This window comes from Ambystoma mexicanum, chromosome 12 (assembly GCF_040938575.1).
Source record: "Ambystoma mexicanum isolate Mex_15411 chromosome 12, UKY_AmexF1_1, whole genome shotgun sequence".
NCBI lineage: Eukaryota > Metazoa > Chordata > Amphibia > Caudata > Ambystomatidae > Ambystoma > Ambystoma mexicanum.
The window spans coordinates 874,985,725-875,003,479 of NC_090936.1; the positions used below are offsets into that span (position 1 = coordinate 874,985,725).

The 17,755-nt window shown below is 41.2% G+C and overlaps 1 protein-coding gene across 7 annotated transcripts in view; it reads left to right on the top strand.

Moving 5' to 3' along the window:
* Positions 1-17,755, top strand: part of GAS2L3 (growth arrest specific 2 like 3) — a 412,693-nt gene that overhangs the window by 70,753 nt on the left and 324,185 nt on the right. For 3 of the 7 annotated variants that reach the window (XM_069629355.1, XM_069629353.1, XM_069629356.1), the window contains one exon: positions 16,817-16,874. The exons of 1 other annotated variant lie outside the window; for it this stretch is intronic. The gene's annotated coding sequence lies outside the window, so the exon portion shown is untranslated. Of the gene's footprint in view, positions 1-16,765; positions 16,875-17,755 lie in introns of all 7 variants that reach the window. 3 more of the 7 variants (XM_069629354.1, XM_069629359.1, XM_069629357.1) reach the window with 3 other exon arrangements.

A 17,755-nucleotide genomic window follows, 5' to 3' on the forward strand; every position in this document is an offset into this window, starting at 1 on the left:
TATGGATTTTGGTGCAACCACAGTCCTACAAGTCCACCGCAAAGAGATCTTGAAAATCTAAGAAAACCTGTTTCAACTTTTGCTTTTGCTCCGGAGTCTCGCAGGCATCAGCTAGGTTGACCCGCTTTTCAACCATCTGCCTGAAGCCTGGAAAGACTTCCGGTTTTGCCATCTCAGCGGCCTCCTCCAGCTGAGTGGAGAGGTCCCTGTATTCAGCTGGATAGAGGGTTTCAAGTTGGAGAGATAGTCCTTGTGGACCTGGAAGATCACCTCATCCTGCCTGATGTCACAGGTCACCTTTTCCTCACCATAAAGGCAGGAAGAGCACACTAGGAAATCCCGCCCTTGCCAGGTGTAGATCATGTCTGGCGGTAAGTCATTGTCACTGTCAAAACAGTCATTGGGGATTGGTCCTATCAGTTCATTACCTAAATCCATGGAAAAATGTCAGTCATCAACCACCATTCCAATAATGGTGCCTGTGCCCAGAGTGATACTCCTAAGGTCGCTGTTATCCATCAATATTGGAATGGTGTTGTGTTCTACATTGACTAATGGTGTTGGGTTTAACCCCAGCCCCTGCTGTTGGAGATGGACATTGAGGTGTACGTGTGCGTCAGAATTCTGCAGTTTGTCCTCTTTACATTTTTAATTCAAGTGGGAATTGTCCGGTCCGGGTCCGTCCTGGGATGGTGACCTCCTTTCCAATTTGAACTTCAACTGCATACGGCAGCAATTGGGCTGACCGAAATGACTTTTCTGAATCATCAAAATCTGTGGGATTAACCCCTAGTCGGGACCAGGCTTTTTAATTTATCGGGTGTAAATTAATGGCAAAACGATTGAGAATGTCACTGCCTAAATAAAATGCAGCAGGGACATCTTGTACAACCCAACAATTATTTACTATGCTTTTGTTTCCTATCGAAATTTTGAGCATACACCTGCTAGGCAGGAGATGTTTGTTTGGAATTGGGAGTTTCCAGACCCATTTCCCACTTATCGATCACTTTAAATGTGGGAATGGCTGGATCTTTTGGTAGCTTTCGGAACATGGCTTCACTGATGAAGCTCTTACCGGCTATCCGTGCGTGCCCTCCTAGTGGTTTGTGCAAAGGCGCGTTTGATCTCCTGCACAAATTCTCGTGGGGCCTGATCTTCCCCGCACTGCAGATTTGAGGCCGCTTTGCGAGCCTCTTGGGGGTTTCTGTGGGCGGAAAAGTGTTTCAAGATGGCCGCCCTATAGGTGGACCATCTTGAATGGTTCTGATCCTCCAGTCCAGCAAAGAAGCTGGAGTACCCGGGGAGAATGTCCATTTTACATACTCTATGCAGTTCTGGTTGTCTTTCAGATGAAAAGTGTCCATCATCTGCTCATTGAGCTCCAAGTGTTACCAAACAGAATATTTTGCATTTTTATGGTATGGGGTTATGAAACTCCTAATGGCCTTAATCTGCCTAATGGGGTCTTTTGTCATAACTCTTTGCCTTCTTTGGCCTAGTCACCCGAGTCCACTCGCCCTCAGACTCGGAGGCGCTACTACTTGAGGTCCCCTCATGATCATCTAGGCACTCCCCGATTCTGTGAGCTTGAGAGGGGCTCGCAGAATGGAGGAGCCTAGTTTCTCTACTCCTGTGGTGCTCAGGAGAGTAGTCTTCTGACTTTTCCCTGCTCCCAGGGTTGGCAGAGTATCCCTGCTGCCCTAATTGGGTAGAGGTCTTCAGGATGCTCTTATTGGGCCTCATTTCATTCGGTATTTCCTCAGATTGAACCAACTGGTCCCTTGGAAGCTAGTTTTTCCTGTGTATCTACTTCCCTGACTCTTCCCCTCATAAGAGTCGTCCTTGTCAGAGACATCAACCTTAATGTTTGGGTATCTTTACAGGGACGTCCGTCCATCACTTTCTGGAGGGTGCTGACCTGTCAGTTCCATCATTCTAGGTCTATTAAATTCTGATGGCCTCATGGTCTCCGGCTCATGTGAACCGGCAGCCATGAAGTCAGCAGTGCACCAAGTGTTAAATGGGTTTGAGTCCCTTAGTACAGAGGTCCTTATGCTATGATCAGGGGCTGCCCTGTCCCTCTCTACCTGTTCAGGGTCCCTTCAGTTAGGATTAAATCTAGCACCCTCTTTCTCCAGCCTTGCTAGTTTCTCCTTCTCAGCCTCTACCTCTTGATAGTAAGCAAAGATCTTAACCTTTTGCTCAGCTGTCGAGGCTTTACTGGCCTCTATGACCCGCTCTTGCGCTGCTACTTGTTTGTGGAGCCCATCATTCTTTTCACAGAGGGCCTCATTGTCTCTCTGCGCTTCCTGTATGGTTTGGAAATAGTGAGACAATTTCTGTTGCAGGAGACTCACCTCCTGAGTTTGCATCTTTGGTTTGAGTGCTCTCTTCTAGAGCACCTTCTACCCGTCTGGCGCGCTCCAGTAGATTCCCATACTCTGTTTTGAGTTCATTCAGTTTCTGGAGGGCTAACTCACTTCCCTGTAACTCTGTTAGTAATTTGCTTACTTCCTGGCATAGGGTGTATTTCTCCTGATTTAGGGTGCCTCTCTGTTCAGCCAGGTCATCCATTTGTTCTTGATGGTATTAAATTTCTGGCGCTTTTGATCGAATTCTGCTTGAGAGTGGAGGTCTCTCATAATTATTTTATTATTTTTCTCTTTCAAGCTTTCGACCTGATCTTTCAACATGGTTATTTGTCCTGAGCAGACCCTGTTATAGGTTAATTGTTGAGTCCTCTTCTGTTGACTCTCTTCCAGGGAGTCAACCTTTTCCTGACACTCTAGTCTTACTGTGTCTAATTGGGCCTCTTGGTCTGCATTATTCTGTTGTTTGGAAGACCAAGTCCTCTTTTAATTTTTTTGTGTAATTTCCGGATTCTACCTCCAACTCTTGGCTCTTTTGAAATTCTTGTTCTGCTACTTTTAGTTCAGCCTGGATTTGATTTAATAGTTCAGATTGATTCTGCGCTAGAGTTTCATTTTCCTCATGCCTTTCCCACATCACTCCCATGTGGAGATACATGTAGGCCGTGATTCTGTCAATTTTAATTTTTGGGGTCCTATATAATTCACTCAAAGCTTGGTGTAATAGGCCCCCGTCCTGCCATGTATCCAGGTTCATGGCGGTGACCTGTTGTGTTATTTCTTGTAGCCAGACTTTCATCCTGTTCTGGCCATTCACCTCTGACAAATAGCTTGTGCAAAAAAGGTGCTCCCTAGCCATATTGATTTCTACTACGGTCATTTTGGACATGTTCTTTCTTTATTAATTTATTTATGTAAGGGTAACCTGTATTTGATTGCTTTCTGTCTATTTTGGGTTTGATTTAGCTTTAATATTTAGACACAGGCCTGGTACTTTGTTTTTGAGGGGGTGCTTGTACAGTGTAACCCAGTATTCCAACCACACAAAGTAGCACTACCTTGGAGGTTAGTCTGCCGTGTTAGACTGCCACGGATGGTAACCAAACTCAATCCCGGAAGAGCCCCCAAATGTGTTAAGGAATTCAATCAGGCGACACACCTTGGTCTCGGCCTAGTACGCAGCGCACGACTGAAATGCTTATCTCTTTATATTACATAGGCTCAATATTGAGATGCTACATCGCTCCTATGACACCCCCTTTTCAAATACCCCGGATCACAATGGACCATGAACCAGGCTGGTTGGTAAAATACAATATTTATTTTATTTTAAAATTCAAAAGAAATCATACACTTTTTAAAATGGGGCAGCAATCACCAATGGGGTGATAATTACAATGAGAATGTGAGCAATGCACAGGGTTTAGCCTTCTAGTGGAACATATACACAGCACAGAGGAATAGGAACACTTTTTGATTTAGGAAAGATAGCACCCAAGTTAGGATTTCCCCCTGCAATGTTCCCTGAACCCACAAATAATCAATTCTGACTGGATAAACGGAAGCAGCAGGTAATCGGGAATAAGAAACAGGAAACGGAATCCAAATCTTTAAAACCCCTTGCAATTTTATGAAATGACACTCGGAAATTGACAAATAATGAATGTGTGTTTAAAAACGTTGAAGCAAATATAATTCCTCACTAAAGCAACAATGCAGAGACACTAATAATCACAAAGAATGGATTACCAAGAGCGACACGTGTAAAAGTTGGACTTTTTCAATTCCCGTCTTAAATTACCCAAACGGTTTTTTATAGAAACTGGTGAAACTAGGTCTGTAGCTGGTAAATTGGAGGAGTTATACAAGATATAAAAAGGTGCGCTTTGAGTAAAATGAAGCCGTGAAATAGAAAAGGAAATGAGTTGTGACAAGAACAGTTTAACTTTAAACTAGAGTATTCAGCCTAGCCCACCAAAGAGGGACACAGTAAGATCCAGGGTTGATTAGTGATTTCAACCCTGTCACCCCACCGCCCAACCCTGGGGGAAATCAGTCTGATCACTTGAAATAGGACTAATGGTTTAGGATTACACAAGACAAAATTACTAAAGAGATGGCGCTAGCACTAGAAATCAAGGGCAGGGATGCAAGAACGAGTCTGACAGTTAAGTTATCAGGATACTGATGGGATGACTTAGAGTGCAATAAGGACCAAGGCAAGATAAGGTATACTATGGATTTCTATAGGGTGGTGATTTATACTCCCAGTCCACCTTTTAGTTTTGGGATTTTTGGACCGTCGATATGTTCTGGTCACCACACGGCGGCGCACGTGGCAAACAGCTGGGCAGTTCTGGTCACCGGATGGCACTTCTGGACTGTCAATTCTTGTCACTGGATACTAAAGATCAACTGGATGGCAGGATTGCAGCAGGCATGCAGTTAGTGGGCAGCAAGCCAGGCTGGTTTAGGATTCAAAAAGGATCATAGCTCTCCCCTTTTTAATGGGCGATTAGTGGGTTTTCAGATTTGAGGCCTTGCTAGGAATAGTATCAGCACTGCTTGGGTTTTGCAGTGGGCCCTGGAGTAGGGCAGCAATGCTTTGGCCTTGTAGTTGGAATCTGCATTCTTGATGATGAATGGAACATGACGCCGGCGCAGGAAAATCGGGAAGAGTGTGTGTCTAGAGACTTGTCAGGGACTCTTTATAATGCACAGTGACATCATCAAAGTATATGGCTGGGGCTGGCTTAACTAAACACGCCTCTAACAACTGGATTGGACAAGGGCCCCGCTCTCAGCTGGTTGGATTTCCAGAAAATTATGTCAGATTTATGATGTGAGTTTTACAATGTCCAAAACCTCCCACAATTACTTTACTTAAAATCCATTTTAGACCTAAATGGCACCTTCATACAGTGGAAACATCTCAACACTTACACAAGTAGGTTACATATTTTATGCAGCACATAGCAGTCCAATTCTCCAGTTTGTTTGACCTTGTTTCGCCCTTCTATCAGTTTTTCACGCTTTTCTAGGGGATTTATATTACTCAAAATTCTATAACTTTACACATAGGTGTGGATGATCATAAGGGATAATAATAATAATTATTTAGCATTTATATAGCGCTACGAACCCTCAGGTATCTGAGCGCTGCTTATTATTACCCACCGTGTGTGGTGCTTATTAATCGACCTCGGAAGGATGAAAGGCTGAGTTTCGCCCTGTCGGGATTCAAACCTACGTTAGCAAGCTCTGCACAGATATCAAAGCAAGCACTCTACTCGCTGTGCCACTTGACCGGGCTGTATGTACAAAACTTCGCATTTGCAACATGGATGCTTTTCTTGTAATCCGCAATACTTTGCCATTTCTGTCCCCAAAGTGTCAGTGAATTCTACCATGTCTTCAATGAAAGCCTATAAAATCATATTTAAACTATAACATTTTCGCATTTTTACAAAGTCTTGCTGTAGAGATAAGTCTTTAAAGTTTATTTATGAAATTGTCTCTGGAAGCAAATGGCAATCCTTTGTCTGCTATATTTGGTCATAGCTTGCAAGCTACCCCTGTAAAGGGCAGGGCCGTCATGGAGATCTCCTCTGATTTCTCCTGTAGAAATCACAATGACATGTGACTTTCTTCTCACATGTCCTTGTCCTGGAAATGTAATTGTCGGTGGGCTCAGCCTAGACTAGATTCTTTCCCACACTGTAATTATCAGTGGGTTGTTAGTCTCTGCTGAGGGTTTATAGTGTGGCTCCCTTCCTAGGGGGAAGCTTTAACTCTGCCACCAGAATAACCTGTTTTTGACAGCTTGCAAATCCAGCGAAGGTGGTTTAAAACCTTTATTTTCTGATTTTTGGTCCTGAATTAGAACAAGCCTGTGGAACAAAATAGCCAATGTGTGTATTATCACCAGCAACAAAACCCCTTCACATTGCTAGATAAGGCAGGCTTTCATTCAACAGTTTACTTTTTAAACTGGCATTTTTCTCCTTTAGTTTTGCAAAACCCATTATTTTACATGTGGTGCAGAGCTGGCATTTCCTTCAGATTCCCACTCTGTCCTACAGCCATAGTTATTTTCCTGAGTGCAGGGGTTTTGTCTGAAGCACAGATGCATTGACACTGACATGGCTCAGATAGCGTCTCTTGAACTACTGACCTTTGATACATTTGTAAAGAAATTAACGTGTTTTCCCGTGCGGGAAAAGTGAAGCTCCTTGTTGATTTCTCTCAAAGTTGGTTTGACAGGGCCTGTCATCCAGAATATCATGCCTGGTTTTGCTGAAGCACAATGAGATATCCTGGGCATGGCAGGGCCTTATTGATCACAGTGGTTTAAGAAAGAACAGATGGAATTGGCGTCAAATCAGCATTTATTTTAAAGGTGAAAAGGTTTCTTTTTCAATGGGGATTTTGGGGTTTTCAGCAAAGCAGTGCTGCCTTTTCACTTTCTTCCTTTTTTATGTGTCAGAACATACTGGCACGCTCTTTGAGTGTGTCCCCTTGTTCCATCCTGCCCAATGTATGCTTGGCAAGAAAGTGCAGCCATCTTTTTGTTGCTGTAAAATGCAGTTTTGAGGCCATGGCGCTCGCAGGAGCCAGCACAGCCATTTTGCTGTTTCTGCGCAAATGCAGCTTGGTGATGTGGGGAAATACTGTATGAGTGGGTCAATACATCCCACAGGAATATGTATGTTTCATTAGAAAGCTGAATTCTGTTATGGACTTCAAAGCACAATTCCTAAAATACTGGCACGAAGAGGACTGCAGAGGCAACAGACTGCAAGTTGCAGCCTATTAGGAATAATGACCCACACCTGAGTGAGACTGGGAGGCATAAAAGGCCCGCTCAGGTGCAGGCCATTAAGAAGAAGAGTAGTAGCATAAGGTGGAAGAGCTTTGACCCCTCCAATTGGCAATAGAAGCAGAAGAGCCAGGACCATTGTGGTGACTGAAACCTATGTCGGTCCTGAGAGGGTCTCATGTGCTCAAGATTGCAGCTGCAGAGGTCGCGTAGCAGAAAGCGCACCATTTAACAGTTATCCACACTGTTCGATGAGCACCGGTGGAAGGTGTGCAACGGATAGCTGAGGGAGCCAGGAGTGCTCTGAAGTTGACAGACGTGGCCCGTGGGAAGCCGTGAAGGAGAGGTTGCCGGGCAGCGCAGGGAAACCAAAGCTGAAGACCTGGTGGCAGCGAGGCGAATGGACATGCACGCCAGAAGCTGTGAGTTCATTGGTGCATTGTGACCCTGGAGTGCTCCGTAAACGCCCGCTGGCCAAGTCCAGGGATCTGAGTCTCAAAAATGAGATAAACAGATTAATGTTAAAGAAGAAAACGTTTTGAATACCGAACTTAAAAAAAAAAAAAAAGCAGGCAAATTATTCTGTTGCAGACCAAGCTGATTGAAAAGGGAGCAGACAGCAGAACGAGAACTTAATAATCAAAGTAGGGTGCCACATAGTGGGTTATATTCAAAGCCAACAACAAGAAAGGGCAATAACCTGAGAAGAAATTACAAACCAGTATTGCCAAAGCCTAAATAGAATCCTACCAAGGCAATTAATAAAAAAACCATATTGCCTAAGCCAAAAGAAGGCAATTGAGAATTTCTATCGCCCCTCTGTAATGGCAATCGGAAGAGTGGATGGCTTAAACCTACATTGCCAAAACCAAAGAAGTGTGAAGTGAAACAGAATAATTATCAGCATTTTGTTAGCCCAGAAGGGGAGAAACAAGAGTGTCAGTAAGGCTGCCCTTTTGATAAAAGGTATTCAATAAGAGTGGAGCATATCCTGCATTATGCATGGTGATCACAAATGTGTAAAAAATAGCACCAGTGCAAGGCATAAAATAAGCAGTGTCGTATAGCAATTTGACCGGTTTGCTAATTAAATTGACACCTATGTAGCACAACTAGCTAATTTAAATTAAATTACCATATTCAATGAAAGCACAGCTCACCCTGAATTCCTCTGTTGCCTGCAGGACTCACTCTGCCCTCTTTCTCTGTTCACTGCATGTTCAGGGGATAATGGAGAGAGAGTGCAGCAGTAATCATCTCCTCCACTCCTAAAAGTGCCAAAGGGCTTTGTGGGAGTGCTAGGTATGAACAGTTTTTTTCAAATAATTTCAAACCAGAAGTAATCGAACTGATACTTCTATTAAGCTCTCTTGTTTGGCAAAGACCAGTATGTGTTAGCTTTACTTTATTTTAAAAGACAGTCCAATTCCATTTGTAAAAATGTAAGTTGTTACATAATGCATAATTAAAACTGCATGGTCTTTGTCAGTAAAGTTTAGGTTAGTGTATCTAAATTTCATAGTGTCAACTATATTCTTTTTTGTTGGGGTGGGAGGGAGGGGAAGGTGCACCCTATTGACGAGTGAACACTTTTGAAAACCTACATGATCAGATAGCCATATGCTGTTGATGGCAAACCTAGTTCTGTGACCCGCTGGTTGCATACATCTATGCAACAGGTTCTCAACCCATGAGCTGATCCCAAACTCCTTGACATTCAATGTCGATTTATACCAGCAACTCTAAAAGTGAGATGCCACAAAATACAATACTTAATCTAGTTTGCCCAGTGCTCTACATGTTGTCCCATCCACTCTGCTTAATCTCTTACTTTCTTTCCTCTTACAAAATGAGTACACAAAGCTAGCTAGATGTTTTTTCAAAGTAGTGATCAATAGTTCAATCCAGTCTATACGTCTACAGGGTTTATAGTGATATTTTCTAACGTAATATTTTCGAATGCCATTTTCTCGACACAATTTTGCCGAAAAAATGTTTTCCAATGGTTCTTTTTAAAAAAATAATTTTTAAATGGGGGGTCCCGTCCCCCCAACCCCTGTTTTTTTTTTTAACACTTTTTTAAACGTACGAAACACACAAAAACATATAAAATATTAAAAAAGAATACATTCGGGAAAAGAAATGTGGGCAAAATGTTTTGAGAAAATGGTATTTCGAAAATATGACCAGATACCATTTACAGATATACTCCAATACCATACATTGTAGTTAGCCATCAGAGCTCGCTTTGCTGTACAATTATGATTGCATTATATATTACCACCTCCAAGAGAGACACAGCTGGCCAATCCGGATGCCTGGAACACAAGCAGAATTTGCAAGTAGCCACCCTAATTTCATGCTTCGCTTCTGCTCAGCCTTCACCCTGTCCTTGGAGGCAATGGCCCAGGTGAATCTCCACTGGTGTGCCACACCTATATTTTCCCCCTCCCACCATCCACTCGCCTGGGCACCTACCAGGTCCTGGAAATATTTTTTTCCAGTTGCAGACTTGTGTTATTTCTTAGCAAGGGAAGCATGAATTGCGCAAAGCCTAGCTCCCTTAAAAACAAAAAAAGAACAAAGGGTATCTGCACCACATAGGTTGGGTCTGAATGCTAATAGAGATAAATACTGCTTTCATGGGTGCGTAGAGCTAAAATACTGTGCCTCGGCTTATCTGGCTTGGGCTGGAGGGCCTTTTGGGGTACTGCCCTCCTTCGAAAGTTGTATTTAACACTACATAGAAGTTGATCTCAATGACTGGCAAGGGCCACCTTGGCCACCTGAAGTTGACAACTACCGGCCTGGCCGCAACACCATTCTACATACTTAGCCTCAGGCTTTAACATTGGGCACTTTTTGATTTATGTAACGTCTGAACGTCTCCTTAGACAGCAAATGATGGGTCAAGCATATAATATATGGGACACTGCCCTGTGAAACACAAACTGCATCCATGTGCACAGCCATGCAGTGAACACTGTTTTAAGAGCTTTTTTTAATCGTCTTTATGTCCATGCAGTTAACCTTTACATTTAAAGAAACTGCTCTTAACAATGCCTTACTTCAGAGGTACACAAACATGCTGAATTGTTTATTTTATGTCTTCGGTACTCCTACCTTCTGGTGACTAACAATACTGGTACACAATTGCTAATCAAATACGTTTGCTAATCAAGAAATGTATAATAGTCAAACTCTGCTAATTAATTTTTCAAAACAAATTTACACCTTGCCTGTGTGGTTCTTATTTCCTCTGAAGAAATTAAAAAACTTGATGTTGTGAAGCAAGAGACACTATTTATTTATTTATTAATTATATCTATATAACAATTCAGTTTTACATATTTTTATCAATTCATCACATAAAGTTATCTTTCTAAAATAAACATCACTTAGATGTTTCTTTCTAAAACACATACCACAAAATCATCACACATTTAATAGTATAAAATATCTTTTGACAGATCTTTTAAAATTGCTAAAATCATCACATAAAATTTCATCAAATAGAAAATTAAGTTTGCGCGTTTCCTTCTACTAGCTTTACCCACACACTGTGTACATCACACGTATACATAGTTATCATATGTCATCAGAAATTGCCTTCGTATTGCTCTTAGACTTTCACACTCACATATGATATGCTGATTCAAGAACAATAATACTGCAGAGGCGACAGAATCTGATTTTGCGGGAGATTCCCACTCTCGCCCCTAGTATTTCTAATACATCGCATGAATTAAATTTGAATAAGATACCATCGAATGGTAGAGCAATTAGGGTATGACATCTGGTATTTTGGTTTCTTCGCACTTATTCTGATATGTTCTATGAACATTCCACTGTTCGATTTGATTGCCAGATTTACTATTCTTTGTTCTCTATCTGTTTCGCAAATCAGTTTTTTCAATTTACATTTTATCTGGGCCACAGAATATAGCAGCCCACAGTGACTCATTTTTTATCAATTTAAGGTAGGTTAATCTCCATCTGTCTATTGTTTTAAAATTGGTTTTGGAGTCTATTCCCTCATATTGCTCCATCATTCGCATCATAAATGTATCGTTAGCAAGTCGTGTTAATTTCGCATAAAGTATGGCTGAAGACAGCTGCACTTTACATCTTATACTAAGGATTTCACATTCTAGCATCATGTATTCTTAGGGCAATGTTTTAGGCATTTGCAGCAGTATCCTTAGCATTTTAGCTTCAAATTTTTCAAGGTCATGCCAAATTTGCTGCTCCAGATTTCTGCACCATAGATCAGGCATGAAACAATTTTAGCTGAGTATAGTTTAACAACTGTTGCTACTGAGTAAGTGCCCCGATTACTTATAAACTTACTCAGTGCTATGGTGCAATCATACAACTATGTGCAATCATACAGTTCCTTTTAGTTTCAAACCAGTGTTTCTTCCATGTAAGCTTGTCATCTATGATAACTCCTAAGTGTATATTCATGGACCACTTCAATCTGTTGTTGATGTAGTGTCCACCCACCATTGTATCTCTTCTTATTAGACGACTGTAGTTCAAACTTCATAATTTTAGTTTTACCAATGTTAACAACAAGGTTATTAGCATTAGCAAACTTTTCAAGCTCATTAAGTTTTGCCTGTAGCCCTTTGGGCATATAATCAAGCAGAATGAGATAATCTGCGTATCCCAACCATTTTAGCATGAGATTACCTAATTTAATGTTGTTCATGTTTGTATTATTGACATTTTTGAGGAAATCTGCGAGATAGAAGTTAAACAGGGTAGCCGCTAAAGTGCACCCTGTTTTACACCTCGTAAGGTCTGAATGTTTTCTGATAATTGCCCTCGGCATCTAGCCGTATTCCAACCGAGGTGTCTTTGTACAGTAACTGGATCATATAGAGTAGCCCGCTAGGTATCGTCCAGTATTCTAATTTGGCCCATAGTTTACTACGTGCTATTGTATCAAAGGCTGCTGAGAAGTCTGTCTAGGCTACATACACTGGCAGCCTTCAATTTTTCCAGGAATATTCGACTGCGTTAACTAGAATGGCTATGTTATGGGCCGTTGATGACCCGCATCTAAAACCAGATTTATACTCTTCTTCCACGTATTAGGAATAATCCCATGTACTCCTATCCATTGGAAGACAATGCATAGGACCTTAGCCCATTTTTCAGGGGATTTATGTAGTAGCGCATTACAGGTGCTATCAGGGCCAGCTGCTCTGGACTTAGGTAGTTTTCTTATTAATTTAGTTAGCGAGTATACTGTATAATTACCTTTCCATTCAGTTCTTACAGGTTTGAAGTCCATTTCATCTTCTGCTAGGGTACCAATTGTATTAGTAACATGGGTAATCCATCTGCTTTCAGATACATAATTAATCGGGATATTCCTGTCTTTTTTCTCATTGATGATATCCCACATAATTTTGTTGTTCTTAATATTGGATGCTTGTGCTAACAGGCACCACGTCTCTTCCTTTTTTCCTTTTAAGCGGTATTTTAGCCATCTTCTATATTCAGTCTTAAGGCTACGTATCTTATTTGTTGCTTGTTCATCTTTCTCTTTAATACAGTTACGGATGTCTTTCCGTAAGATTTTCCTTTTTAGTTGTATTATTTTATCAAATTTCTTGTTCTGATCTAAGTTCCATCTTTCATTAGTTGTCTTATATTTTCGTTTGTCACTAATGGATTCTCTTACCTGTTCTGTTAGTTGTTCGAACATATTTAGTATGCTATTGGTGTCGTGCCTTTCAATTGTGCCAGCTAATTCGGCGAACTGTTCCAGCAGGGGTTGCACTATGGCATTACCTTTCTCGATATTTTTTGGATTCCATTTATTCTATTTCCTGCTATATTTACTCCGATCTGTCCATTATTTTGGTATTTATCACTCTGAGAGGATTTACTGGTTAGTAGGAGGTATAATAGAAGATGATCACTCTCATCTCTACATCCTACAGCCATATCCTTTACCCATGGCCATGCCCTTTTGTTCACTATCGTATAGTCTATTGTGCTCATGCTAGTCCCGATATCCGTGTCACATTCATCTCCCAGTCTCCTGGGGTGTTTCCATTCAGAACTGTCAGTTCAAATTTATTTAACAGCTTTACCCAGTCTTTTGCATTTTTATCAAAGATTTGAGATATAGGTTCAGACAAAGTTTCCTCTACGACCACCTCAGATTTATGGTTTATTCTTACATTAAGATCGCCTACAATAATCAGCAGTAAAGTATTACCAACTTCAGCAAGAATTTTGGTTAGTGTGGCAATATTTTCTTTGCTATATTTGGCTTCTGGAGGGTTATATATATTGATCAGGACAAAAGTATCAATTGCTGGTGTCTTACATGAAACCAATATAGCTAACACCATCTTTGTAGATTCAGGGTGTCGGACTCCTTCCCAAGGCTGTTTAATGGAGATAAGGAGCCCGACCTTTAGGTCTACCTCGCAGACCTTGTGTAGCGGTGCTTACATGGTTGCTGCGTCCATCTATTTCACAGTCAGCGGTTAGCCATGTTTCTTGCAGGGCTATAATTCTAAATGTTTTTATATTCTCTAAAAGCCCCTCATCACTATTATAATGAGTTTCCTCGGGTATTCCAGGACAATATAATATCAGGGGCATCAGGAACTTATTTCAAAATGAGCTTTGAAGGCTGTGGGAAGCCACTGGCAGTACCCATGAGCAAACTCTTGATGAATAGGTTTCAGATTTTTTTTATTCCTCAATTTAAGTTGATTTTTTGATTTGCATTGGTCTTTCTTATTCATGTCTGCTTCTTCCCCATTTTTTGTTAATATTTTTCTTTCGGCATGTATATTTCTTTACATGTACATCCTATAAATTCAGCCTGGTGTCTATGGCTAAATAGGTATTCATGTATTGTCTCATCTTGGCACCATAAATTAGTTATAATGTTAGTGGCACTAACTACTTGATCGACAATTTTGAAGTCTTCTGTAACTATCATCCTTAATGGGACTATTGACCACATATTTGTAGCACGTGGCTTCGATTGAGGACTAGCATCTTATTTGTGTCTATTTTTTCAATTTGCAGGGCCTTAATTGAGTCTCTTGTTAGGTGTTATTGCATTAGTATTGTTACAGGAATTGGCACTTTTAGCTACTTTTTTTGTGCTTATTTTTACACTACATACCTTGTTTTTCTCTTCATTTGTTGTACTTTCATATAGCATGCGCACATCTTCTAAAATCTCATCTGTGTTATGCGCCCTTTTTTTGTTTACCTTAACTTGTTTTTTTCTTGGTCTCTTAGGTTGAATCAGAAAATCTTATATCAGTGTCTGGGAGCTTAACTTGTTTTTTTGTTTTTTGTCTATTACCTTTTTTACTAAGTGGTTCATGTATAGCTACTCCATGTGTGCCAACATAGTTAGCTTCTTTATACATGGATATACTTTTGGGATCTCTACTTACCACTTGCTTATTATTTTCTATCTCTGTAAGTACACTTTTTTCAATTCTGTCAGTATATTGATGTCTACTATACACCCATTCTTTGTTTTTTTTTTCTTTATTTGTGGTATACATTACTGCTTGGCAATATTTCTTTTTCTTGTTGGTCATTTTCTGCTTCACCTTTCGTTTTGGTTTGCAGTTCACACTTGCTTCTGCATTTTTCTCTTTGATATTATTTTCTGTTATGTTATATTCAATGTTATTAGCTAAGTTACTTGCTATATATTCTATTTCATTTTTGCATTGATCATTTTTTGGATTAGATTTTTCTTGCTCTAGATTCTTTCTAGTTTCTGTATTCGTACTGCTATCACATAGTTTGTTATTTCTTTTGCTAAGATTGTATAGCAACAGTGAGTGAATAGCTAGTTTGTTATCCATTGCTTCACATTTTTCTACCAAAGAGACTAACACATTGTGTAGGGCCTGGAATAGTTCTTCTGTATTCATGCTTACAAAACTAGTATCTTGTGAGATGTCATGTATATAAGCACTAGCGTTATTCGCAGTTGGTTGAGTGGTCAGATCTTCTTTTACGCTGTTATCAATAGCCAGGTGTACTTTCCCTATAACAATCAGACCTGATGTTGGGTCTATTTCAAACGTTTCACCAGGGTTGAGTGGCTCATATTTATCTTTAGCCTCTTCATGTAGCGCAATGGTAGCCAGCGCATTAGCAGTGACATTCGTTATGCCACCGTAGCTAAATAGCGGGTCACTATCTCCGATTTGCTTCATTTTATTGTCATTTTCGTGACTATTTCCAATTGGGGCAATGGTTGATGTCTTTGCTATGTGGGAGTCATATTTCTCGACATCAATTATGCAACCTGATTCAGGTATTGTGGGCATCAAAATTTGTGTAATTAATTTTCTACTGAGACAAGGAAATGCCACTGCTAAATCCTCCATAATTTCAGTAACACAGTTGCCAACATCATTGGCAGACATACTAGGCTTGGTATCTATAAGGGATGACATCTGCACATTTTGAAATTGTTCAAAAAAAGAAGTAATTTTTGTTAGCTTACCTTCAGTTAGTAGACCGGGCTGTGTAATAGTCTTCCTTTTGCATGCCCGGCTAGTTTTAGCTGGATCAATTTGCTTAGCTAACTTAGACTTATCCACGTGTGAATCATAAGCTGTGTTACCCTCTATCTGAGGGGTTTTAAATGATCTTAATTCCATCGTGGGCAACAGGGTAAGTTTAAACGCTGGTTAGGCTAAGTAATCCAAGGGGGGAAAGGGAATGGATCCCAGGAATCACAGGGAGGCAAGAGATCTGATGCCGGGCAGTGCACAGAGCGCCGCGACTGGTGAACAGTCAACAGTCACTTTCTGTTCACTTCCTGGTGCGTGCGCTGGTGTGCTGTGGTCCGGGTATTTCAAAGCACTTCCTGGTGGGCGGGGGGGGGGCGGCTTCACGCGTCAGGGCCAGTAAGCAGGCTACACTAGAAAAAGCACCCAAAAAGACCTGTATTAGAAACGCCTCACGGAGTGGGCGGGAGTTAACACTAACGTGGCACTAGCTTCCTGGAAGGGGCACGGGACAGGGAGGGGGGAGTGCACGGGAATGGAGGGGAGTGAACGGGGGGGGGGGGTGTCCAGGGTCCAGGGGAAGGAGGCTCCAGGGGAAGGAGGCTCCAGGGGAAGGAGGCTCCAGGGGAAGGAGGCTCCAGGGGAAGGAGGTGAGATAGTTACATCAGGGGGAGGTCCAAGACGCAGAGTGTGTTGCAGTGAAATCCTTCCTCCTGCTGGAAAACAAAACTAACTCCAAACAAACAGTCACTTTCTGTTCACTTCCTGGTGCGCTGTGGTCTGGGTATTTCAAAGCACTTCCTGGTGGGCGGTGGGCAGGCTTCACGCGTCTGAGCCTGTAAGTAGGCTACAATCGGGGGGAGGTCCAAGACAGACTGTGTCGCAGTGAAATCCTTCCTCCTGCTGGAAAACGAAACAAACTCCACACGAACAGAGTGACACAGTCAATAGTCACTTTCTGTTCAATTCCTAGTGACATTGTTAAATTGTTGGAAGCTGACCGTTGCCAGAGAAGCACTTGTAGTTGGTTGTTTGTTCTTGCCTTGCAGGAGAATACACCAGGTCAGAGGACTTTGTAACAATTTGTTCTGTTCTGACAGGAGAGTACACCAGAACAGAGAACTTGGTAATCGTAGACCTGGCAGGTGAGTCGACCAGGTGAGTCGTTAAAGTGCTTTGGTGTAGTTAAAATACTTGAAGCAGTTGAATAACCATTAAAGTGTTTTGTGGATTAATACAGATATCCTCACAAGATATCAAGCGGTTTTGTGAAGTGCTGCAGAAATATCCTGACAGACATTTTTGTTGAAACTAATGAAGCATGGAAATATTCCTTGTTGATGAAAAGTTGTTTTAAGATCATTGGAAAAGTGAAAAGAGGAAAACCTTATGGAACACTTCTGAACTGTTGGTTGTATTCAAGTTGAAACTTTGTGCTAACAAGTTGGAACAAAAAGAGAACTGAAGTCGAGGATTTCCTTTAATCTTTTGGAACAGCTAATCAAAATCCTGCTTGAAGCTGGGAAAGGGGAATTCACCCAGATTATAAGGAGAAACCGTTATCATGCTGTGAACATAACTGTTATAATTGTTGCTTTTGAACTGCCATATGTTACCTTGTTGAGTTGGTGTATGTACAAGTGTGAGGGACAGAAACCATTTGTGAGTACTAGTTAAGTTTATTTTAGGCAGTGAAGTCCTTGTCAGGGTAGGGATAGTGAGGCGTTTATCCAACCTTTTGAGTTAATAAAAGGGCATCTTTTGAAAAACCTTCACAAAGTTGTCCGCATCACATTTCTGACCCCTCACAACTGAAAGGGGGCAGTATGTTCCTTGCAGATCTCCTATGTTTCGACCAGGCATTTAATGTGGCTTGCAACTCCTACACAATCACCATGAAAGTGTCCTAATCTAGTGGATACTCGTGTCCCCTGCACACTTCATGTACTGACGGTAAAGTCATGCAAATATTTTTGGAATTAAGAACTGTTGTTTAATGTTCAACTTATGTCAACTTGAATAATTCATCACATTTCTTT